Source organism: Macrotis lagotis, chromosome 1 (genome assembly GCF_037893015.1).
Source record: "Macrotis lagotis isolate mMagLag1 chromosome 1, bilby.v1.9.chrom.fasta, whole genome shotgun sequence".
Taxonomy (NCBI): Eukaryota; Metazoa; Chordata; class Mammalia; order Peramelemorphia; family Peramelidae; genus Macrotis; species Macrotis lagotis.
Genome location: NC_133658.1, coordinates 277,551,072 through 277,577,870, shown reverse-complemented (window position 1 = coordinate 277,577,870; position 26,799 = coordinate 277,551,072). Strand labels below are relative to the sequence as shown.

The 26,799-nt window shown below is 41.3% G+C and overlaps 1 protein-coding gene and 1 long non-coding RNA gene across 9 annotated transcripts in view; one reads left to right on the top strand and one right to left on the bottom strand.

Annotated features, from left to right (window-relative positions):
* The window catches only part of LOC141505090 (uncharacterized), a 54,485-nt gene extending 34,029 nt beyond the window's left edge, over nt 1-20,456 (bottom strand). Inside the window, exons 1-3 of one of the 2 annotated variants that reach the window (XR_012473541.1) lie at nt 18,999-20,456; nt 18,399-18,460; nt 9,356-11,762 (exon numbers count right to left, since the gene is read on the bottom strand). This is a non-coding gene — a long non-coding RNA (uncharacterized LOC141505090). Of the gene's footprint in view, nt 1-9,355; nt 11,763-18,398; nt 18,461-18,998 lie in introns of those variants that run through there. The other variant, XR_012473542.1, reaches the window with a different exon arrangement.
* Nucleotides 1-26,799, top strand: part of EXD3 (exonuclease 3'-5' domain containing 3) — a 441,427-nt gene that overhangs the window by 353,060 nt on the left and 61,568 nt on the right. The window lies entirely within an intron of this gene.

The window sequence follows — 26,799 nt, the reverse complement described above, 5'->3', positions numbered from 1 at the left end:
TTGTCTTCAGACAGCAAAGAAGGAATCAGTGGATGAGGACTCAGTACAGTGTCTGATACAAAATAGGAATTTAGTAAATATTTATTGACACTAAGTCTATTTTCTCTGGATAAAGAGGAACTGAAAATGAGAGAGAAGAATAATGATACAGGAGACAAACTCCTAGAGGAGAAAGGAAGGATGAGATTTAGGACCTTGGCAAGGAGAAAGTTTATTTTTCTAACTGGAAAAAAGGAAGAGAAAATTGTAGACAGTGTAGAAAAGTTCTGAAGCATGGGATATAATAGAAAAGGAGTAGACAGCAGAAGGCCTTTATTTTTTCATTAAAGTAGGCAACAAAAACTTTTACTGAAAGGAAGAAAAGTAGAATGGGGAGCTTGATGTAGAGAACGTGTAGAATAACTGCTGTGGAAACCATATAGAGTCAATTTTTAAATGAATTTTTAAAAATTATTTTGGCAAAGTAGCAGTATTTAAAATAATTCTCCCCTCCCCAAAAAAAATCAGTCTTTCTTATAAAACCCAATAAGGAAGAGATAGAAAGAAAAATTAACTCCATTCAAAATAACTATAAAAACCTATAAAATTTTGGAAAGTTTACACACACAGAAACTCTATGAATACGACCACAAAATAGTATTTACAGAAATACAGATCTAAATAGAGAAACATGAATCGTTCATGATTAGTCTATGCCAATATAATAAAAATTATAATACCATCCAAGTAATAAATTACTAATTTCCTTATTCTATGCCACTTAACTACCAAAGGCTACAGTTAGAAAAAAATAATTCATCAGGAAAAACAAAGATCAAGAATCTCAGAGAAATAATGAAAAAAAGTAGAAAGGGTGCCAAGCAGTACCAGTTCTCAAACCATTACAAAGAAGTCTAACAGTAATTTAACAAAACTATTTGAAATTGGTTAAAGAATAAAAGGTCAGCTAGGTGGCACAGCTGATAGAGCATCACTTCTGGACTAATGAAGGCCTGAGTTCAAATATGGTCTCACTAGACTCTTTTTTTTTTCGGTTTTTGCAAGGCAGTGGGGTTAAGTGGCTTGCCCAAGGCCATACAGTTAGGTAATTTTTAAGTATCTGAGGCTGGATTTGATTCCAAAGCTCTACCCACTGTGACACCTAGCCAGCCCCTCACTAGACTCTTAATAGTTTTATGACCCTGGACAAATCATTTAACCCTGTTTGCTTCCATTTACTCATCTGTAAAATGAGCTAGAGAAGGAATAGGCAAACCTCTCCAGTATCTTTGCCAAGAAAACCCCAAATGGGGTCCTGCAAAGTCAGACCTGACTGAAACAACTAAACAACAAAAAGAATAGAAATGTCAGTCAAAAGACAAACAGAAACAGATAAAGTTTCAGTTACTCTAGGGCCCCCAACTATTGGTATAAAGATCCCTTATTCCACAAAAAAAGCTAGGAAAAGTTTGGTAGAATTGAGTTTAGACCAATATCTGACACTTTATGCCAAGTTAAGTTCCAAATATACATAAAAATATACATAAAAAGCTCTCAGTATAAACAAATATGCAAAGCAATGACAAAAAGTACCTATTACAACTTTACACAGGGGAAGAATTCATAATAAAGTAAGGATTAAGAAGGATCACAAGATTAAAAGGTTAATTTAATTACATAAATTTGGAAAGTTTTGAACAAATAAAATTAATGTAGTTAAAATTATAAATGAAACATTTAACAAGAAGAAAATCTTTGCATTAGCTTTCTCTGATAAAGAAAGGTCTTTATATCCAAGATATATTGAAGAAACTGATTCAAATATATATAAAAATAAGAGCTATTTCCCAGTAAGTAAATGATCCAAGCAATCAAGAGATATATGAAAAAATCAGAACAGTTTTGAAAATAATGTTTAGAACTTGTTATTTGGAGGGAAAAGAAACTTGGATATGGTACAGATTTTCAACTTTGTGTATAGTCATCTTTTTCTTCTGCTTTGTATATCAAAAGACTTTTCTTATTGGCTATTTTGATAGGTTCAAAGTAGAAAAATGTTTTTAAAAGAATAACTCCTATTGAGAATATGATAATCAATAGGAGAGGAATAAAAGGATTGTTATGCAATTTTTTGGGAACAATTGAGATTAGATAATTAAAACAGATAATGATCCAGTTAATAAATAACATTATTAGAATTTCTCTCAGAAGTATCCCAAATTCAAGGTGAGAATGCTGGTGTGAGCAGTGATAGGACAGAGTCCAGTGGTCCTAGATTAGAAGACAGAGTAGTTGAACTAGTCAATCAAAGAGTCAGGATTGTAAAGAGAAAAAAATGAGTTCATAGAAGGAACCACAACCTGGGAAAACAGGCAACAGTAGAGGGGGTGGATAGTACTATGAGATTTAAGAAGAGGGAGGCAGAATTTGAGATGGAATGATAAGACATTCTAATGAGAGAGGAGGTAGAGAATACTGACTGTGGAAGGGTAAAGTTATGGTAAATAAGGACAAAAATAAGTGGAAAAGTAGCAAGAGGAAGGGATTTTTGCCTCAACTGTTTTCTGAAAAGAATAAGAAAACCAAGAACCTAGAAGTTTGCACAAGAACCAGTTGATTGGGATCCCACCCTCCAAGATACTATGATAACTGAGGTTGCCATTTTTAAAAGGGTATCAGTAAAAGCTTCTACAACTAGTCGTTCCAAATACAGGGGACCTGGGAATATTGGCAACAGAAGGTGGTAGCATGTAGTTCTGTCTGTACATCTGGAAGCTAGCATGAGACTTGGAATTAGAAAAACCTAAGTTTGAATCCTGCCTCTGTGTGACCCTAGATGAGTCAACTTTTCCAAGTAGCTTCATCAGAGACTTGCTGTGAGAATCAAATGAATTAACATATATAAAGCACTTTGCAAATTTCATATATATATATATATATATATGTATATATGTATATATATATATAATATATATATTAGCTATTATTCTATGGGCCAGTAAATAAGTGTTGTTCAGGCTTCCCCTCAGGAGGGAGCCTCACCCCAAGGTATCGGGTGATGAGGCACACCTAGAAGATACCTGCAAGTAGAGCAAGCACTTTAAACCGAGGTCACTCAATAAGCCTTATGAAGACTCCAAAACACAAGTCCCTAATTCTCTTGTGGTTTTGGATGGTTTTTTAGAATATAAGTTCTTTTTTGTTTTTTTTAGGTTTTTAAAAGGCAAATGGGGTTAAGTGGCTTGCCCAAGGCCACACAGCTAGGTAATTATTAAGTGTCTGAGACCGGATTTGAACCCAGGTATTCCTGACTCCAGGGCCAGTGCTTTATCCACTATGCCACCTAGCTGCCCCAGAATGTAAGTTCTTTAGAAGTAGGAATTCTTTCTTCATGGTATTTATATATTTACTACAGTGCACAGCACAAAATAAGGGCTTAATAAATGTTGATTGATTAATTGATTGATTGGCAACTGCCATTTGCTTCAGCAGGGCCCCATAGCAAATTTAGCCAACAGATTGACAGGGTTCTGGGGAAGCCTTAAACACTTGAACCATCAATGTTAAAGGTTGAGAGTGCTATCAAGTGCTGAATTTTATGGTCCAGGTTATTATCAGACTGAAAAAAATGGGAAAACTAGATCCTTGTGAGCTTCAAGCACAAGGAAGATTTCACAGACTTGGGACTTGAAGACCAAGTAGGTTTGAGATCAGGAGATCAAAAAGGCATGAAATAAAGAAACAAAGATCGGAATTAACAGAACATGAATGATAGAGAACAGAAAGACCTGCCTAATGTAGGAATTTGTCTTGAGGATGAAATTGAATGAAGAGGATGGAACAAATCAAGGAGGGCCTTCAGGACTAGTCTGAGGGCTTCTGATGCCATGCCATTCATGCCATAGGCAATGAAAGGTAATGACAAGAAAGTAATATTTAGAGAGCTTGTTCTGACAGCTTTTCCGGGTGGGTTGGAATGGGAAGAGAATGAAGTTAGGGAGGATAGAAAAGACAAGAGAGAGCAGGAATATGTTGTAATAATTCAAATATAGGGTTGTAGGAGCCTTTGCAGTGATAATCACGGTGGTGTCATGGTAGCATTCATTATCCATGCTTTGCAGTTGAGGCTTTGTGCCCAAAGGCAGGAGATATCAACCAAACACACCACTACCTTAGAAGAGCTCAGGAGGTTGACATCCCATCCTTCCTCCTTTAGCCTTAGCTGTTAAAAGAGGCAAAGAGATACACTATCAATCTTATGTATTCTAGATAAGGTGGAATATTGGGAGGTTGGAGGAAGAATACCTAAAAAGCAAACATTCATGCATAGCAGGAGATGTTTATGATCGGAGTTGATATTTTCTAGACAGGACAGATTTTGCCTAACATCAGGATCTTGGTTCCCAATTGTATCCTCAAGTCTAATGGAAAACCTAAACGATGCTGAGACTTTCACAGAGGGCTACATCAGTTGCTAGGGAGTGAGGAATAGCTCAGATCCTTGATCATTCTACCAGAGCCAGACTGAAGCCACTTAGGAGCCACCAGAGGTTGGGTAGGCTACCTTGGCTGGTACCATGTGACAACATGGTGTATGGGGTCAAGATGTCTGCAAGACTGAATCCAATTCAATGCTACACACACACATTAGCTACTGTATTCAAAGCACTGCACTCAGCATTAGAGGGAAATTACAAGTTTTGGTATGACAGATTCCCTTCCTTTATGGGGTTTATGCCTGCTCTTTTCCTGTGTAAGCCATCGTGACTCAAAGCATGACTGGACTATGCTGCTGAATTCACCCTGAAATTTTCATATTGCCCAGGAGAAATTTGGTCAGAGTAAAAGAGTGCAGAGCAGACAAGTGAATGGAGAGGAAAGAAGGTTCGAGACCACATGCCACTATTTTTCCAGTATTTTAGTTAATGTTGAATAGAACAAGAATGAAATGATTCTTAGATGAATGACCCAAATATCAACTTCCAGCACACAGTGAACTGGAAAATAATCAGCCCTTTCAGCATAGGATGTGGCCTGAATGGCATAGGTCCATTCTAAATGAGTTTGTTTTCCTTGCTGTGTGTATACTGTTGCTGTGTTGTTGTTGCTGAAAGCAACTGGTCCTTTGTGGCTCCTTGGTGGATGGCAACCCTGGAGGGACTAGGAGATCCCAAAAGTCTGCCATAGCTATTTCTCAGGAATGACTTTGGCATTATTACTAGAGACTTTTTCTTCTTAGGAAACTTCAATGGGGAGCCTGACACCCTATGTACAATCATGTCCAAATTACTAAACACAAAGAGACTTTCTTACAGTGAGATCTTCAAGTTAAGAGTTCCTGATTCATTTAGCTGATCCTTGTTTAGCCTAGTCTCCAGCCCCTTCTTCTTCCTTGACATGAGCCTCTGGGCCAATTCTTTGTTAACATCCTTCTTAAAATGTGCTGTTCCAAACTGAACACCACAGTCCAGAGATGAACAAGACAGGAGAGATCATTCCAGATACTGTGTCTTTAGCAATGCATGGGAAGTTCACTTGGGTAGTCTGATGGTCCTCTCTGCTCTCTGTGCAGGTGAAGAAGTGGACAGGAAGGAACTTAGGATGCCTTTTGGACACTGAAAGCTATATTCTTATATAATTAGTCAGTCCCATTCTAACATTTCCTGGGAATGAATTCCTTCTCCCCTTCTTCCAACAAGCTTGTACTTGTTGAAGCAGTAGTTTATACATATATATATATATATATATACATATATATATATATATATGCATCTATCTGTGTACACACACACATATTTGTTGTTATTTTGTCCTTCCAATTGTGTACACCTTTTCATGAACCCATTTGGAGTTTTCTTGGCAAAGATACTAAAATGTTTTGACATTCCTTTTCTAACTCATTTTACAGATAAGGAACTTAAGCAAATAGGGTTAAATGACTTGCCCATGGTCACACAACTAGTAAGTATCTGAGGCCAAATTTGAACTCACAGAGACAAGTCTTCCTAACTCTAAGCCCAGAATTATATATATGTAGGGAAAGAAGAGATGGGCAAAGGCAGGAAATTTTAATGTTAAAAATTCTATTCCTACCCACAAAAATCATTCCTTGACTCCAGATGGGGGAATAGCATGGTAAAATGAAATGAAAGCTGGGCTTGGGTTCAGATCTTGATCTCTGAGACTATCTAAGTAACTCTAGACAAATCCCTTAGTTTTTGAAACTTATTTTCTTCATCTGCAAAACTCAGGCTGATAATGAACTGAAGTCAGTTGTTAAACCCTGTTGTGAAGAAGCATTTTGTAAACCAAAAACTACTGTATAAATATGAGTTCTTTATTACTGCTAAGTTCCTTTCAACCAAGAAGTACTAGAGAACAAGTTCTGAAACTATAAAGAGGAATTGAGGTTAGGGTTAACTTGGGGTGAACTTCCCAGGAGCCTGGTTTTTAGACCATGGGAGATATCATGAAGGAAGAAAATAAAATGAAGTGCTATCAAATGGGAAGAGTCAGCATTAGAGACGGTAAACCAACCCACATTCCAGCCCTACCTCCAATACTTACTAGCAGAGAATCACTTCACCTTTCTGGGAGTTTCCTCCTCTGTGAAATGACTTAGACTATGTGAGACCATGTGATAGAGAATAATGGTAACACTCTAAGCACAAAATACCTGACTCAAAGTAAGTACTACATCGATGTTAACTATTATTATCATTATTATTATATTTTCTCTAAGTCCCTTCCAGCTCCAACATTTATAAGAAAAATTTAGAGATTATCTTATTCAACCAACAGGCACAGATAAATGAAATGTTTTCCCAAGGTTGCAGAAATAGTCAGACAAGTGGCAAAATTTGAACTCGGGTTCTCTGGGTTCTTTCCTCTACACCACTCTGATCTCTTCCCAGGGGCTCAGGATTCCTCCCTGAGACTTTCACAAATAGCATAGACATGTAATTTAGAAGCAGGTAAATAGGCCAGCCAATCAACTGTTGTTCTACTCCTGAGTGATCTGTTGGGCATCAGACCAACTGCTGGACCATTTAAAGCGACCCTGACAGTTCTCTCCGAGAACTGAGCCTGGATTCCTAGCCCATTCTTTAATTACTCTGTGAGCTCGTGGGTAATTCGTGTGTTACAGGGCTCTTAAAAACAAAGAGCCAGAGAGCTGAAAATTTGTGTGGAAAATGAAGGGAAATATCTGCAAATCCGGGTTGTGAATGTGAGTGAATTATTTCCCAACATGTACATGCATCTCGGTTCCTTTTTCCAACCTTAATTCCTAAGAACATAACCCTGAAGTACATACATTCCTCTTCTTTCCTTCTTTTCCTGTAGTTTATTCAGAGACAGAGATGAGAGCAGAGGAGAATGGAGAGGCAGGAAAGGAGAGGAGAAATAAGGAAAGCCAAGGGGGAGAAGAGGGAAGAGGAAAAGAGAAAGGAAAAAGAAAAGGAAGGAAAGAAAAGAAGGGAGAAAAAGAAGAACAGGAAAGGAGAGGAGGGAGGAGCGGAGATGGGGCAGAACCCTTGTTTAGGCTGTTTGAGGTGCTTTCACGTGCAGATTCCTTCCACATTCCTTTTCATAGATTCCTTCTCCTTTGGAAGCTGTATCATGTCTGCCTCCTCTTCTCATCTCTGCAGCCCCACACAGGAATGAATACTCAAGGATGAGGGTTCCATAACTCAAGGATGAGTGTTCCATAGCTACTGCTCCCAAGCTAAGTGGAGTCTCCAGGCACCAAAGAAAAGTGATTATGGATAGTGTATTCTCATCCTTATGGACCAGACCAAAAGGGGCTAAGGGCCCAGGGATGAATAGACTAAAAAAGCTCCTAGACACTCTCCTTTCATCCACCTTGGAGACTCAAAGGGGTCTTTGGAAATGATAATTGAAACCTGTTTGAATAAATTCCTAAGACACAAAAAAAGAGAATATTATAATTCTCATGCAGGACCATTTGGGCTTATTCTTGAACTTAACAAAACTTGTCCTCAAACTTTGGGAGGATACATAGATTAAGAATGGCATTGTCACCCAAATCCAAGGAGTTTTGCCCACCAGTAGGGCAGGGTTTGAGGAGAAGGGGGAGGTGAGAGGCCCATATCCCCCTTTGTTTGCCTCTAATGTCTGGTGCTGCCTCTGAAACACTTGTAATTCTAATATATGACCTAAAAATGGAGAGAGGCCAAAAGCAAGACATGTCTGTGCCTCACCAACTGACCTCTCTCTTCCTCCTGCTTCTCTTTCTTTCTCCTTTTCTAAAAACTCTGCTGAGAATGGTTCTCACGCTGGCTTTTTCTTCCCCTGCCTCCTCCTCTCCCTCTTTTGTCAGGCCCCCCAACCCAGGGAGGAGTGCTAGGGGAGGGCTCCACCCCCCAGACCTCATTCCCACACTCATAATTCCTGGGTCACAGGAGACACAAAAGGGGTTGCTGTGCTCTCCGGCCCTAGCTTGGTGGGGGGTTGCAAGGGGAAAGAAGGGAGGGAGGGAGGGAGGAGGAGGAGGAGACATGGCACAATCATTTTTTTTAACCCAAGCTTTATTGGCTCTACCTTACTTTCACACTGAAGATGACCTTCTTCCCTATCCCCTGTGCTTACCCCTTCATTAATCTTCCTTCTCTCCTGGGGCAATCTTCGTTTTCTTTTTCTTCTTCGGTGACCCTATTTCTCTGGGAATTTAAGCCATTTTCCTTATATCACCTCCCCCAGAAATGATGCTTTAGAAGGAAATTGTGAATACTAGGTGCTAGGCATGCATGGGATGGGGGGGAGGTAGAGGCAGGAGAAGATGGTAGACAGGGTGGCTTTATATTGTGAGGACTTGAGATTTCCCAAAGTTCTATGTCTCTAGGTGTTCCTAGAAGCTGTTCCCTGGGAACAAGAGAGGGCTAAGTCTCCAGGCTGAAGTGGCAAGAGTCCAAGAGCCAGGCAAAGGCACTAGGATATGGAAGGCAGAATTGGGAATTGTAAGATAACCTTGGCTGTGCCCTTTAAAAATATCCAAATAAAGGAGCTAAAGTTGCTTCTTCTTTCTGCTGGAGTGTTCTATTTGTGCTTCCATTGCCTGGCAGCAATAACTCATCCCCTACTCTGCTTTCTATACAAAAGGTTTCAAAGATTTCCTCCTTAGGTCCAGTGAATTGAATCCTATTTTTGGCTACTCTGGAATAAAGTCTAAAAAAGGAGTATATATGGCCCCTGCCCTTGAGTAGCATACAGTCTGATCAGGGAGACAAGACCAGCACACTTACAACAATGAAAGGCTATTACTAGGAAGAAAATGGAAATGTGAACAGATCAAACAAATCAACCAAGTCCTATAGAATTAAAACCTCTTTATTTAGAATTAAGAATAGCAGACTGTATATCTGTCAGATTCAAAGAATATGCAAACCAAAAACTGAAAATGTCACCATTACTGCCCTCAAGGTACTTAAGACAAGTTATATACAGAAATAACTTCAGCACAAGTTATATATAAGTGAATAGGAGTCCTCACCAGATAAGTGTTCAAAAAATATGAACAGGCAATTTCTAAAAGAAGAAATGCAAAATATCAACAACTATTTGAAAAAATTCTTCTAAGTTATTAATAAGAAGAGAAATACAAATAAAGTAAGCATGAGAGTCTACCTCACATTCATCATACGGCAAAGATGACCAAAAGATGAAAATGCCAAATGTTGGAAGGACTCTAGGAAGCCAGGGCAAGTTAAGGTGCTGTTGGTGGGGCTGTGAACTTGTCTGACCATTATGGAAAACTTTCATAGTCAGTTAAATTATTTCTATCCCTTTACCCTGGGTGGAGATAGGCTCCAGCTGAAGTCCCTAGTGTTTTGCTGAGTTCCTTGACTTCTACCAACCAAGAATTTTTCTTTTACCCAAGCAAGACAGAAGAATAATGACTAGGCAAATGAAACTAAGGCAGGGGTGTGCTGGAACTTGCTCATACCAGCTCTTGTGAGAGTTGATTGTTAAATCTTCAGTGTGAGCCTTACAAATCAGCAAATGTTCCCTATACATCAGGCTTTGATTTATCATTTTGTTCAGTGGACTTTTTCTCTTTTGGAATGCTGGTTATTACACAATTTACCAGCACACCCCTGGACCAGATATCCTGGGTCACAGAGGAGAGCAGGACCCCTCTGCCTTGAAAGGAAAAAGCAAGCATCCTTGGAATGAAGATGCAGGATTGTCCTCCAAGCAATTGGCTTCCTAGGAAAAGAGTTTTTGGAAGGCAACTCTATCTGGAGCCCTAAACCTAGGTATGAATATATTTTGAGCCTTAGAGAATTGTGCCCAAGATTGCAGGCATGCCTTTTAAGTTAGGGTTCCCTCAGTTATCTCCACTTGTCTGAGCACAGAAAGCAAAAGCTGTAATTTCTGTAACCCTTTGCTAATATGCACTTCACTGATCAGTGTTGTAATGTATTTGCTTTGTTGCTCCATTTCTGAGGTCTCTAAGAAGGCCATTCTTAGGCATTCCCCTTCCCTCCTCATCAAAGAATTAAAATAAAGAACCCAGGATGCCCCTTTATGAGGTCACAGAATCACAGTGTTTCCGCTTGCCTCAACACAGTCCCCAGAGATGTGTCTCTGCTCTCCAGAGGTGAAGTTATTTCTTATCTGTGACCCCCATTTCCCTTGCTGAAGTATGAGCTCATTTCCTCTTGTTCTATCCTCTGTGGAGCTTGTGAATAGCTAGACCCCCCCCCCAAGGATGAACCTTTTTTAAGTCCTTAATCTGACTACTTAACTAGCCTTCTCTCTCGCCCTCCCCATCCACAGCTCCTTTATAACCTCTTTCTGCCTGCCCATGATACCAGGTTGTCTCAGGTGCAGAATTCTTATAAGAGATTCAATCTATTAGCACCAAACATCAGATTGAAGATGAAACAATTTATTTTTGCCTACACAAAAATAGCTCATTTGTCTATTATTTTTCAGTGGATTTCCTGGATTGCTTAGTGTGTCATCAAAAAAAAAAGCCACAGATAAGGTAAAAACTTGTTTAGCCAGCACTCCTCTGTCACCCAGGACTCTAGGACTATCACTTTCTCACATTTATAGTAATGACAACTGATGTCCTAAAAAAAAGTGGGGGGGATCCAGAGGTCTCAGAACTTCTGAGATGCCTTCAAGAGCCAAAAAGAAAGGTGTGAGTACACTTATCAGTCTTATTAAGTTATTATTTCATATTTGTTTTCTTTGAAAATCTGTCATCGGAGTGTGGCATGTAGAACCGCTCTCTCCTAAACAGGGAATGGCCTCTCTGATTCACAGGATCTATTTGTTTCCCCATTCATTCCAAACTTTTTCTTTGCTGGAGCACAGCTGGGCCTGCCCTGGCTCCCAGCTGGCCAATAGAGAAATTTTATGGATCAATCAACAAAGTCCACCTCTCAATTTCCAGGCTAGGATACTGATCAGAGCAGAAACCTGGGTGAACTTGAGACAGTTTGAGGACTGGGAAGCCTTCCTAGGATCACTCTGTGGTTGCTGGGAGCAGTGAAGGGCTCCCACATCCACCCCAAATGTAGTCTTTGGCTTCTGACCTGTTCCTGTGGCCTCAGAGGCTGGCAGTATCTCAAGGTCATTGTGGGCCAAATCGTCCAACACTCCAGGCAGCTTCACCAGTTCCCACGCTACCCTCCAAACCAGACCTGGCAATCCAAGTGCACGAGGAGCTGGGCTCAGAACGCTGACTGGGCCTGTAACTTCTCTCTGTTGACTCCCTCACAGGAGGACAACCCTTCCTTCTTCACTTTAATCTGTAAGTAACAACTCATATGAATAAGAGAGAAAGTGGCTCCCTGGGTATTTTCAAACTTCTAGAAATAACATTGGCAGTTCAGACAGAAACAGATCCCAAATCCTACTGACATGGCCATTTCAGAGGAAGTTCACTCTGCTCATTATTGACATAACCATCACCCTGTCCTTCCTGCATCTCCTGACTCTGGCTCTCGGGAATGGTTGTTTTAGGAAATGACATTAATGTTACCTGACCCCAGGGTTGAATATATTAGGGGCTAAATCCATCAAGAAGGCTATGTTAGAGGGGAAACAAGGGGAATTTGGGCATCTAGACTATTGCCATCTTTGTCCCCTATCTTCTTTCCAACTTAAAGTCAGGAAGACCTGGGTTCAGGCCCAGTCTCTGATAGACACTGGCTTTATAACCCTGAAAAGTCATTTAATCTCTTAGCATCCCAGGAAATTCTTCAAATCTATAGATCACAGAGCAATTGCAGATCTGCCTTGGTAGAAGATATTTCCTCACTGGAGTTTCCTTACATTGATGAAATAAGTCCAAGATGAGGACACATGGAGCTCAAAAGAGTTCTTGGGTCCCATCATAACTAGTAGTCCCTCAGACTCCATCAATTCCCTGAGAATTATTCAGCTGCCCTGGGCATGTCCAGGAAATATCTACTTGAAACTTTTCATCTTTCAGTGACTAGTATTGCCAGTCTAAGATGAGTCTCCTTCCATTCAAGTCCTAAGCCCAGTTCCTTCAGTGTTCATTGTCACTGCTCCCTAACTGATCTAAGCTTCCTTCATTTAGCAGTTGCCTGAATGAGTTGTCCCAGTGAGATTTACCTAAGAAAGTTACTGATTAGAAAGTAACCATATTGCTCTGGATCACCATTTCCCTCAGAGACTTGCTCAGAACTCTATCAGGGAGGCAGATCTTGGTTTCTAGTCCTTGCCAGAGCTTGAATGGTATGGTTTGATGTGTCAGCTGGGAAAAGATTTTGCTATTTTGAGAAATTTTTCAAATTTATTTCCTCCACATTATCAGCTTTCCCAAAACATTATCTTATCTTACTTTATTTTCACAGCTAGGATACATAGCAGGCACCTCAAGCTTTGATGCCTGAGTCCTGAAGAACAGAGGGGAGATAGGCTCAACTCATCAGTCTCTGAGCTACTGCCATATTCTCTGCTGTTTGCCTAAGTCTGTAATAGTGTCCCTATGAGTGCCCCACAAGTTCTTCCAGCCTTAGTCTTTCTGTAAGCCTTAAGAGCCTTTACTCTGACTAAATATTCTGGGTCAGGGCAGAGAGCAGCCTAGGCTCCCAGGAGCTATGCTGGCATGATTAGCAATGTTGCTTTGACAAACCACCCTCCCAACCAAACATGTATTCTCCAGCCTCTATCATGAATCACATTTTATCCATTTACTTCAATTCTTTAAAAGGTTGTCACCTAAAAAAGGATTAGACTTGTTCTATTTTGCCCCCAGAGGGCAGAATTAAAAGCAGTGGGTAAAAGCAGTAACGAGACAAATTTAGATTTGAGGTCAGGAAAAGCTAGATAACAATTAGAACTGTTCAGAAGTATGAGGGACTGGTTTGAGAAGTGGGATGCCTCCTTGATCCCATGACCTCCTCCCTTTATTATTGAAGTCTTTAGGAAAAGACTGTGTGACCACTTTTAATGTATGTTATAGTAGAAAGTATTGTTTTCCAGGCATGGGTTGAGCTAGCTCACCACCACCTCACTATGAAAATCTGTGATTCTGTAACTCCTGTAAACTTTGTGACTACAGGTCATAGATATTAAACCACCAATTGTTTGCCCATCTAAGAAGTTTTGTCAGTGAGTCCCTATAAATCCTGCTCAAATTGTCCCATAAACCTGCAAATATATCTGTGGAGTCACTATCAGAGTGACCTTACAAATCATATTGCTCTGCACACATCCACTTTTATTTCCAGGAACTGGGCAGCTGATTTATTTTGTTCCCAGTAATCAATCAGTTCACAGACTCTAGGATCATAGAGTTGGGACTGTCTAACCCAACTTGTTCAAGATTAAGATTCAGTCTGTGTCTTGGGCTAGGACTAGTTCTGTGGTCAAGGGTCACCGTGGTCAGGGTTAAATGTTAGCTTATGGACATGGAAGAGTGCTTCCATGTAGGTATAGATCTTTGACTTTGGCCTCACAATAGTATCTTATCTGTATAATTACAGTGATGCCAGAGAAGTTTTGAGCATATAACCGATGAAAGCAGCAGAGAATCATGGACTAAACACGTCATAGCACTTGCCCACCCACACAGCCATCTCTGTTCTGTGGTCCTTGTATCCAACCTTGGTTCAGTGAATGCTTATTGGCACCCTGGAGTTCAGAGTTCATCCACCTGACTCAGTAAAACCAGATAAAGTCCTAAAAAGATTCACACATAATGACTTATGGTCCTTTTGAGAGACATTTGAGGCCCTTTATTTTTCTGCCTCTTAAGTAGACTACCTTTCTCCCATGTCCCACCTTGAAGACACTAATAAATCCAACTCTACAGTTACTGAGTAAAGGCCAAGCTTTAAGTTCTGTTAATGTTCCCTGATGGTGGGAAAGGTAGAGAAGAGCCTCTCTCCTCCAAGAGACTGACCCCAATCCATACCAATTGACCTCCAGGTACATTCAGAGCAAGAGCCTCACTGGATTATTCATGTATAACATCATTCTCTGTTTTTTGTCTGTGAACTTTGTCTTTCCCCATAGTCTGAGGTCCTTAGGGTCTTCTTTGCTGCTTCCTCCACAGCATAACAGAGCACAGGAATAAGCAAAAAGAATTCTGTAAAGATTCCTATTCTTCCCCCTCTAACCCTCAGGAGACCCCAGTCAGAAAATATACAACAGTTTCTAGAGAAAGCTGAGTCCCACTCCACCTGGAAGCATGCATTGACTTAAGCTTTGAAGTTCCAGACAGGTTTGTGGGACTAAATCTCTCTGTAAAGTGATTCTAGTGTAGATAACTCTATTTCAAACCTCACCTAAGTCTGGGAATGCAATCTATGATGGCTGTATGTACTAGAATGGCTGCTGGGGGGAGGGAGGAGGAAGGAGAAGAACAGGGATCCAGTCATTAAAAGTGCATATTGGTTTTTTGCTTGGTGGTCAACTATAGTTGCTCTGTCTGTCTTGGCAGAGGGGACCATGGCTACTGGATCATAGCTGACATTCCTCCCAGGGTGACAAAACCTCCTTCCTCCAAACAGATTCTGTAGGCTTTGAGGTCCTAAAATTAAAGAGACAAGACCTCATTCTGGGAATCCCTTGAGTAATGAGGTATTTTTCAGAAGAATATTTCTAAGACTATAGAACCCCTGGGTTTTCCCAACTTTGAGGTTTGATTTAAAGATCATTTCACATGGGGGTAGCTAGGTGGGGCAGTGGACAGAGCACAGGCCTTGGAGTCAGGAGTGCCTGAGGTCAAATCCGGCCTCAGACACTTAATAATTACCTAGCTGTGTGGCCTTGGGCAAGCTACTTAACCCCATTGCCTTGCAAAAACCTAATAAATAAATAAATAAATAAATAAAGAGCATTTCACTAGCCACACTTGTACCTCTTTCCTGGGAGATTGTCTACCTCTGTCTGTTCTAACCTAGTCATGTTGACCCCTCAGCTATTGTCTCAGGGCCTTATGCTGCAGATTGCCATATCCAACAGGGCAGGTCTACAGACTGCATGTGCTATATAGAAAAGATTGAAGAGTCAAGAATTAATAGCTCTGCAACTAATTTGCATGATTTGGGACAAGTCATTTTACCTTTGGGAACTTCATTCTCTTCATCTATAAAATCCAAGGGTTGCAGATGATTTCTATCTAGGTTCTTTCCAGTTTCATACTCTATTTCATAAGTTATTATCCACCAAATTAGGTTTCTGCTCTCTTCCATTTCTCCCTCTGCCCCACCACTGCTCATAGCTATCTCATCACTGCCATACTCATTCCCTGAGCTTGGTCTGGCTTCCCCTGCCTGGTTTACACTGATCTTTCCTTCTCTGATCTCTAACCCAACCACACTGGTTCTCCCTTAATCATACACTGGACTCTGCTGTCCCTTATCTTCAACAAGTGTATCATCTCCCCAGCTAAAACTGTGAGTTCCCCAAGGGCAAGAACCAGAAAGGTCACTCTTCTTAAGTACTTCTTTCCTGTCAAGTTCCAGAGTCCTTGAATTGTCAGGATCTGGGCAGGAGAGAGTCTTGCTGCTCTTGGGCATGCCCAGCATAGTCTATTGAAAACTATTTGCCCAGAAACCACTTTTCCAAATCCTCTGTGTCCTTCAGTACCCCAATTTCCTCTTCAGTAGACAGAGATTTGTTCCAAACAAACCTGATAGGGGTGGGTGTTTGCAAGGTGCCCCTGCTCTCCACTCAGGACATGCATACCCAGCCTTCTGACAGATCCCTGCAACCCTGATTGAGAGAGTGCTGGCAGGCGGGGATCCTGAGAATTGGTCACAACAATGCCACAGATCCCTTTCTGGTTGGGAATAGCCAAGCCTGAACCTTTGCCTTTGAATAAGCCTGCCTGGAAAGCCCACAAAGTGTTAAGCCTCTGAAAAGGGTTCTTAGAAGCTGGGCATCTTGCCACCCTCAGTGCTGGACACCGGGTTTTCTCTAATTACCATGGCATCACCTGCTAGAGAGAAGGGGACTCTGAGCAAGCTGCTCCCGTTCACTGTAAACCCCAGCAGCGGCCTGCTTTCAGCTGACCGAAGCAAGGATGAGCTTAAAGTCTGGCTCGCTCTCTCTCTCTCTCTTTCTCTCTCTCTCTCTCTCTCTCTCTCTCTCTCTCTCTCTCTCTCTCTCTCTCTCTCTCTCTCTCTCGTTCCCCTGGGAGTCTGGGGAGTGCTTGGTCATTTACTCGAAGCATCAGACTGTTCCACCCATTCCCCAGCCCTTCCAGGATATTTGGTGCCTAAACATTGTCTTACCTTCTGATAGAACTGATAGAACTTAAAATGAGCTTTCTGGCCGCACCAGCTTCTTCTTTTGCTTATTCCACCCTTTGTCCCTTTCTTGACTGCATTTACAACATACTATACTAGGGGTGGAAGGCAACACTTCTAGTTTGAAAAGAGCCCTGGCCTTAAAGTCAGAAGGGACCCAGTTTCCATCATACCTCAGTTTCCTCTTGCATACAATAGTGTCAGTAATACTCAAAGTTACTCCCTCATGGAGGTGTCAGGAAGAAACCACTCTGCACCCTATAAATCTGAATTACTAGTATAATTATACTGCTTTGTATTATAGTTATATGTGTGTATATCTTATCTCCCCTACCAGACCGTGAGTTCCTCATTGTCAGGGCAGGGACTCTATCTCATTTATCCTCATTCATCTTTATAAGAGAGGCAGTGAGGGTGTTGTGGTGGGAACGATCTTATGGAGCCAAGAGAGAGTTGCCCAGCACTAATCTTCAGCTGGGTGACTACAGATAAATTATTCTGAACCTCAGTTTTCTTGTCTATGAAGTGGGAATAACAGTTCTTTCACTATCTATCTGGCTATAAGGCTTCTGAAGGCTTTCATATAAAATGTGAGTGATTATCATGATTATCCTTCACTAGGATAGGCTCCTGATTAATGTAAACAGAATTAGACCCTAGTAACCCTGTGGGCTGTGGGAACAGAGAGAAGGCAGCCTGGCCTGGGCTGCTGCTGACTGATGGACCTTTTGATTCCCACCAAACTCTTAACAACTACCCTTAGGGAAGGTGGGAACAGAAGCAGTGCTACGGGTTAATACGAGGAGGTGCTAATGGAGGGGGTTGGCCCCTGGTTTCCTGTTTGTACCAAGATGCGACCTCTTCCCCCCTTTCCTCAATTAGCCCCCATCTGGCCCTCTCCGGCCCATCCTGCTCACCAAGAGTTTTCTGTTCCTAGGAATTTGCTAAATCCATAAGGTGTGTGATTCCTGGGCTGGGACGATGGTGGGGGAAGGGAGGAGGCTCACAATTAGGGCCCTTCCATTTCTGGGCATTGTTGTTTTGCTCCAGGAGCCTGATCCCCTCCCCTTCCCATGGGGGTAATCTGGGACCATATGTGCCATAGCGGGAACAACCAGCCCAGCTGCGCCTCCGCTGCACCAGACCTTCTCCCTTCCTTTCCTCAGCCCAGGCTCTGGACTCTATTAGAACCTGGAGAAGGAAGGCTCATTCTTGGGCCACAGCCAGAAGGCACTTCCAACAGCAGTGCTGACTGGTGTTCTCAGGTTTGTTTTTTTTGGTTGATTTCTCTGAGATCTCTTCCCTTCCATCCTCAGACCCTGATAGCCTCTGCAGGGAGCCTCCCTCTTTTAGGGGGGCTATCTTGGGGCAATTACTCCCTGCCAGGAAGTATCCTTGTGCCCTGCACCTCTTTCAAAAGCTTTTACTAAACACTTTGTAGCTACTAAAATCCAAGCACTGACATTCTTGCTCTGGGTGGTTATTCATTCAATACAGTTCAATTAAGCAAACATTTATTAAGAACCTTCTATGTTCACAGTTCTGCAGTAGAGATAAAAAGTTGAAAAATGACACCATCCTTCCAATCTTTGAGAGGGAATGTGGACATGTATATAAATAAATCAAGGCAGAATAACTTGAAAATGACTTATTTACCCGTTTAGGATGGATTCAATGGATTCTGCATCTTGCTTTAAGGAGTCATTTTCTGTGGATCCCTAGAATCAGAAGAGTAATGACTATAAGTTGGAAGGTTCTTCAAAGACTGTTCAACCCAACCACTATGATTAATCTCATCTACAATATTCCCTATAAAGTCATCTAGTTTTTACTCAAAAGCTTCCTTTCATTCTTTGCAACCCCTTCACCCCTTGTAGTCCCTCTGTCTTCACTCCATGTCTTTATGGGAAGTCCTAGGAGTACTGTGGGAACACGGTTCTAGGGCACCACCACTGGTGCAGATTTGGAGACCTGTTCTCCAAAAAAGTCAGATCAGTACCATGCCCTAAGCCCAACCCCAGTGTAGTGCTGAATGTTCTGAAGAGTTGCCTGCTTTCTATATTAGAAACAGACTTTCTATATTAGATAACTGGCCCATCACCAGGTGAGATTTGGGAAAAGCACATAACGCACACATTCATAGACAACTGTCCATACAAGCTTTTGCCTGATCAAAGTTGTTCAGGAATCTGTTTTAATAATTCTCAGAACCAGAAGAAGCAGTTCCAAAACAGGAGAAACAAAACCACTATTTACCTCCTGGACCCTGTCTCTTTAAATTGTCCTTGTCTCTTAAATTATAGGAGGTATTGTCTCTTTTAGACCATAACTCCTCCTTCCTCTTGTTGTTGTCATTTGTCCTTCATTCGCAAAGAGAAGCAGTGGCATCCCCATTGTGACGAGTTGCATTGAATTGGGTTTAAGTGAGGTAGAGCTATGCAGAGTCATCAAGACTCCTCCAGAGTCATGGAAGTCTAGCGACAAACAAACTGGACTGGCAGTGGCCCAGAATGCAGCAGGGTGATGTTGGCCTTTCCCAGGCCTTACTTTGCCTGAGGAAATTCCCCTTCAGTGACTAAGGGCTAGGTGAGAATTGAGACAAAAGATGACCTAGTTTGCCATCACAAAAATATCAGACTGGACAGGGAAGGAATCTTAGAGTTTCTAGTCAGAACAGAAGCAGTTGTTATTTACACTCATTCTAAGCCATCAGAAACCTAAACAGAGAGCCACAGAGACATGGGATTCTAGCTGAGCCTTGAAGGATGCCAGTGAAGCCAGAAAGAAGGTGGAGAGAAGTTCTAGGTGGGGGTAAAAATTCCTGAAGACAGAGATGCCAGGAGGTCAGTATTTTCTTTGTTTCCCAGTTGGTTTGTCACTTGTAAAACATAGAAACCTTGGCTTTGCTAAGAACTTGTCTTGCTACCTCTACAGACAACATCTATCTGAAGGTATTCTTCCTTATCAGACAATGTCCAAATGAATAGGCTATGTCTGAAGTCCCAGGAGGTATTTTCAGAGTCTATGGTTTGGCAGATCCTGATTTCTCATAACTAGAAGGAAACCAACTCCTTAGACCCTTGGGAGTATCTTTAAAATTCCAGCCTGTTAAAGACCTGAACACCACATCTCTCCTCCTCAGTCATGCTGGACAAGGATCAGGAAGATGCTTGTCCTGGGAGCACACCCAGCAAAGCTGCCTCATTATGACATCTTAGAATGTTCCTGCCCCATGATGCGCCTTTCTCAAAGACCTATGCTCTAAAGCTTGGATCTCTCTATCTCTTAACCCCTACACTCCCTCCTCATCCTCTATGACTTCATGTAAAGTCTATAGGGAAGGGCAAATCAATGTCTTGCTCTAGAAAGCCTAGATTAAGTAGCTGTGCATGTACATACTGAGTGATGAGGGTCCTAATCTGCCTAAAATCATTCTGGGTGAAATCTGAACTGGACTAAGACCTCCCAGCCTATTTGTTCTTATTCACTTTGGAATTTAGGTACCTGAATGTGGTTTTCAGAGAGTAGGGTCCAGCATATTAGAAACATATGCTCAGAGTCTGAGGGTCTTTGGATGACACTGTGTCACCTGGACCTCTTGCCCAGGGCCTCTCCATGAACACCTCCAGTGACAGAGATTCTATTTGCCAGACTCTTTGCCATCCTAGTTGCCTCCCTCTTGGGAGACTTCACTTTATCAGTGTCCTTTTTTAAAATATGAATTGCACATCTAAGTAACTTCAAATTATGATGCAGAAAGCCCCTGGCCTAGAAATGTGCTCATTAAAAATCAAGCCAACTTCACTTCCTGTGTCAGCTGTATATCAAGATAACAAAGCAGTCTTGACAAGCTCCCCACAACGGCCAGTTCCCTGATAATGGAGGGGCTACAATTTGCTGCTGCTAAAAGATTAGATTTGTCCGTTTTATTTGCCCTGCAGAAGCATAGGACCTATTGACTATGTGAGACATCGTCTGGGATCTCTCTGAGAGGAAAGGAAGTAGCAGATTGTGGAGGGTCTCTAAAAGGGCTAGCTGTCAGAATCCCCTGATTAGGCATGTGGATGATGAGCTACAGGGGCCTGAAGCTGAAGGAGAGAGACAGGATAGAGATGGGGAATGTCACAGCAGACCATGATAAAAGGTTAAGTTCAGAACAGTCCAGTGTGGAACGGCACTAGAATAGTCCAGGGTAAACTGGTGGCCCAGTCTTTACTAACTTCTATTCTCATACCTATGACCCAGCTCTTGGTGAAAAACTATTGATGAAACCTAGGCTGGATTTTAAAGTCTTAAGATACTTGAGCTAATTTGGCTAAGCTTTACAGGCTAACATTTCCTCATGTTTCTAGTGTAGGGGCTCCTTAGGTAGAATATGCCAGCTTGGGTTTAACATTCAGACACCATGTGGTAGAAGATGGGTTCAGGAAAAACTCAGTTAAAAATACTGCCTCAAACAAACCCTGACTGGGCAAGTCAAACATGGAGTCAGGATGAGCTGAGTTCTAATACTGATTCAAGCAGTCTCTGACTGGACAAGTCACTCAGCCTGCCTGCCCTAGTTTGCTCATCTATAAAATAGCCCAAATAATAGCACCTACTTCATTGAGGTAATTGTGAGGATAAGATGTATTGTTATTTGCAAAGTGCTTTGCAAACTTGTATAAATGCTTGCTATTATTCTAAATTCAACCTGCAAGTCCAAGTCATGGCCTCAACAGGAACAGTGAAGACCCTTTGAGTAGTGAGAGATAACATGATGAACACTGGCTATCACAAACTTGTCTACTGAATTTAAACCTTCCTCATGCAATTTACCTGAAAGGTTTATAGGCTATAATCCAAAGAGTCACACCTAGGTTCAGAGCATAACTTTCTGATATTTCTTCTGCCCTTATAGTAATCAATCTTGTCACTGGTTCAATCTCTCCATATATGTCAAGTGATAGAAAACTCACCAACTGCAAAGTAATCTATTCTACGTTTGGACAGCTCTTAGTTGTTTCAAAAACAAAAACAAACCAAAAAAAACTTCTGATAATGAACTGAAATCTAATTTGCTGTAACATCTACCCACTCATCCTAGTTCTGTCATCGGGGACCACATAGACTATGTCTAAGTCTTGCTCCAGATGACAATCCTTCAATTATTTTAAGGCAGTTCTCATGCACTCTCCCCTTATCTTAACTCTCTAGGCTAAGCATCCCAAGTTCCTTCAACTGATCCTTATATGGCATAGTTTCAGGCCCCTCTCCATCCTCTGGACATGTGCTAGAGGATCAGTTGCCTGCCCTAAACTGAAGCACCCAGAATTGAATCCAAGACTTCAGATGTGGTCTGACTAGACAGAGTATAGAAAGACTTGTGCCTTCCACATTTTGAACACTGGACTTCATGCAATTTAAGATAATTTCAGGTTTTTAAGTGCTCTGCCACTTTGTTGACTCATATTGAGCTTGTGGTCAATTGACTCAGTTCCCCTGGGCTTGCCCACTGAGTCACTGAACAAAAAGGTCATAGAATAAAAGCCCCAGCCATACAGAGCCAGCACTGTCTCTGACTAGTAGAGTTATAAGACCATAGATTTAAAGCTAGAAGGAAACTTCATGATTATCTATAACTAACTCCCCTATTTTACAGGGGAAGCTAATCTCCAAAGAGGTTGTCACTCACTCACTCACTAGCATCATACAGGTGACCAGTATTTGAACCCAGGTCCTGATGTCAAATCCATCATTCTTTCCACTGTACCAAAGCACTAGAGGAAATATCTGGCAAGTGACCAATGGTATTCCTTTGTCACATAGATTCTTGGAGAAGACACAGCTGTATGTACTGGTTTAAATGTTCTCTAGGGTTGTCAAATTGATGCTGTCTGCCTTTTCCAGCATCTGAAAATTACCATGTCATTGAGCATCTGGCAGTGCTTTTTTCCTATCTCTGGATATCCTTAGAAATGTCCTATCAAATGGATTAGCATTGTTTTTCCATTTTACAGACTGATGAAGTAAGGCCAAAAGGTATTTTACTACACAAAGGCACCTGCTTTTCCACCCTCAGTCTGAGTAGAGGACTGCTGAGATAGAGCAGTGGTTGTTTATCCTTCCAGTGAAAGGAAAGAGAATTGATGGAGACTTGAGCAAGTTAGGAGAGCTAGATGTGAACTTCATGAGGGCATCCTGGAGTTAGATTTCACAAGCTGGCTCACAGAATTAAGTGAGATATCTATCTATAGAAAGAGAAGACCTGACCTGAGTTCTTCAACACTTTCTTCTCAATTAAATAATCTCTGGGTTTTTTGGTAGCTTCCAGAGCAGGAAGCCAATCCATTCAACTCAGAGTCCCATGTCTTACAGTTCCCCATCTATGATCCTATAATCTACCCAGGAAATTCACCAGATTAAACCTTGACAGTCCCTGTTAGTAAGGAACACCACAGACACCAGTCCTCTGCCTATAGCCTAAAAATCTGCCCAGAAGCTACACAATCATGTATCCTGACTGTCTCTCCTATTAGCCAAGGGCATTGCAGATTCTGGTCTATAAAGTCTGATGTCCAAAAATAGGAAAAAAAAAAAAAGAAAGAAAGAAAAGCACTATCTCATACCACATTCCTTTGTAAGGAGCCCTGCAGATACCAGTCAGGGTTTCTTTCCTCATACGTCTACCCCCCCCCCCCCAGAATATGCAGTCTGGGAGGGGAAGAAGGGGGTTTAGAGGGAATTACCAGTCCAGTGGTTTCTCTCTATTTAGAAAGGGTGGGGTGGACAGGTAGACATATTTAAATCATTTTCAGCATTGCCAGAAAACCAAACAATGAGTTTATTTTCTACCTTTGGGAAAGATGGAAACTGTCGTCGTCTTAAATTTATTATTTTTCTTTTGGTGCAGTTTCCCAGCCCAGAAAGCAGAAGTGGTGCCTGAGAACCAGGGTGGAGGCTGAGCTCCACCAAAGCCCAGAATGGGGAATTGGATCTGAGCAACCTTTCTAGGTAGGACTTAGACCAAGACAGGGAAGGAGTGGAAAAGGAAAGACCCTAATAGATTATAGAGAGAAATTGTGGACTGGTATTTGTAGAGTAAAAGAAGGTCTGGAAATATGAGACCTAGAAAGTTTAGTTGGGTGAATGGGGTGAAGGGAAGCTCATTCCCTTCAGTTTTATGCAATGCAGCAAATATTTATTAAATAACTATTTTCTTTTGCCAAGAAATAACATGATATAGAATAAAATTTTGAGATTAGAGCAAGAAAGACTTGGATTCAAATTCTTCCTCAAACACTTACTAGGTGACCCTGGGCAGGTCACTTATACTTTGTATCTTAATTTGTTCATTTGTAAAATGAGGATATTTGGATTTGATTGTCTCAGTGCCATTCCAGCTCTAAATCTATGATCCTATGATAAGAAAAAGAAGTTGAAGTTTATTTGGGGAAAGCAGACACAAATAGAACAGTGAGTGAACAAAATAGGACATACTAAATTGTATGATTCATGCTCTAAGAACCCCTGGATGATAGAGGAGGTGAAAATTGAGTTGGGCTTTGAAGGATATGTAGGGTATATATGTAGGCAGAAAGGGAAGAGAAACATAGGAGTAAAGAGGATTAATTGGTCAATTGGCCCATAGGTAAGAATGAATTCCTAGGATATCTAAGAGACAAGAGGCTTGGATAGACTGAGAGCCACTGATTCTGAATAGCCTTAACTAAAAAGCTAAGGGTGAGAGTGGATGCCCCAGGCTGGAGAGTGACAAGATGACTATTTTAAAATGATTAATCTGATGGCAGAAGTTGAGCATAAAGGATTAAAGGCACAGGGACCAGAGATTAACAGTAACACAAACAAGAATAAAACACCAAGGGCTGTATATGGTACAAAGTTGATTATTCTCCCCTTTTCAAAGTAATTGTTTTCTTAAGAAGAATACTGAAGTTTCTGAGCTTCCACAAAGATTGAGTTCCTTGTGTGAGAAGTCAGAGACAAGTAAAATTCAGAGACTCTCCCTTCAAGGAGTTCACAGTCTGTGAAAAGAAGATAAGATAACCTATCAACAACAAAGAAAAGTACTATAAAAAAACACCTTACCCTACTCCTGTGCAGAAGTGGGGGAGGGGCTCATGGGTGCGAAACATTATGTATGTTTTTTTTTAAGGTTTTGGGGTTTTTTTGCAAGGCAATGGGGTTAAGTGGCTTGCCCAAGGCCACATGGCTAGGTAACTATTAAGTGTCTGAGACCGGATTTGAACGCAGGTACTCCTGACTCCAGGGCCAGTGCTTTATCCATTGTGCCACCTAGCCACCCCTGTATGTTTTGTTTTAAGATTTTTTTCCAATGTATTGATGTGTTTTTGCTTTTTTTTCCTCTTCTACTTAAAAAAAAATAAAAAAAAAACTTTGTTATATGGTTGGATCTCTAAGGACAAAAGAGATACAGGGGAAAATTTAGATGATGTTTAAAAAAGATATCAACAATGAAGAAAACTCTCACTTGTTGTTTAGTCATTTTTCAGTCACATCCAACTCTTCGGAGCTCTTGTCTGGTTTTCTTGGCAAAGATACTGGAGTAGTTGGTCATTTCCTTCTTCAGTTCCAACTTTAAGAGTTAAGTGACTTGACCAGAATCACACAGTTAGCAAGTATATGAGGCTGGATTTGAACTTAAGTCTTCCTGACTTCAGCCCTGACCTTCTATCCACTAAACCATTTAGCTGTCCTAAAATAATAGCTAGATTAGTATGTTGGACCATGGAGAGATACTATGTGCTCTGGGCAGGGCAAGATGTCTCTGAACAGAAATGACCTTAACAGGCCTCATAAAAGACTAGAACTAGAATTGGGCTTTGGAGAATGGCATTTCCTAGGTCAGGTAGGGTAAGGACAGCAGACTCTAAAGAGCCTCGAATATTTGTGGAATGGAATGTGAGCCAACCTAAGCGACCTTCCTTTGGGTTGGAAACAAGAGACTTTAGAGTCTTGAAAAAGTCTACGTTTATTAAGGACCTATTTGCACAAAGCACAAAATTAGTTTAGGGATAGATTCAGGTTAGAATAGGGCCCTTTCCTAATGAAGCTAATAATCTAAATAAGATGTAGTAAGAGAACTATAGTACAAAATTAGTACAGTCATTAGAAAGAGATAAACAAAGTGCTTTGTGAGGTCAAAGGAAGAATGGTCTCAGCACCCATACCCAGAAATACCTCTGCTTTGACCCCAGCCATGTTTTTCAAGAGGCCCAGGAAGTACACAGACTCGATTCCCCTTTTGGGGTTTTGGCTGGGAAAGGCTGGAGCAGGTGACCTTCCCTCCCCTCCAAGGCTTGATGTCTAGCCTAGTTTGGTTCTCAGGCATCACTTCTGCTTTCCAGGCTGGGAAAACAGGCAAGTCAGAAAAATAATAAATTTAATAGGACAATAATGTCTGTCTTTTTCAAAGCACCAGAAAAGGTAGAGAAGCTTTGTTTGTTGAAGATAAACATGGTGATTCTTCAGGGACTTACCAGGAGTGGCCCATCCCAGGCCAGCACATTACTATACCATCCTTGGCTTATTTTCCTAGTTCCTTTACTGGGAATCCCACTTTCCCTGAAGCCCTCTCCAGCAGGACAACAGGAAGCCTCCAGAGGCTCCCAGATGTTTCATGATCATCTTGTCAGATAGTGCCCTGGTCTGGAATTATATAAACCAGAAAGGCAGAGGATTGTAGAGTGGAAGTATGGAAGCATTCTGAACTTGGAGTCAGAAGACCTGAGTTCAAAACCTGGGTAAATCACTGCATCTCCCTAAGCCTAGAAGTATGCTTCTTACTTTTTAGGAGGAAAGTGCTATATAAATCTTAAAGAAAGATATAAATATGAACTGTTAAGATATGGGGAAGGATTTGCATAAAATGAGCACTCTCCTATCACATTTCTGGACTTAGAGCTATATATGGGGCAGAGCAGGGGAAAAATGATTGGCAAGGCTACTTTCAGAATATCTCGTGTCCCACATCCTTCCATAGCATTGCTCAAGTTATACCTCTTCCTGTCTTCCAAGCTGCTATACTCTCCTTTCC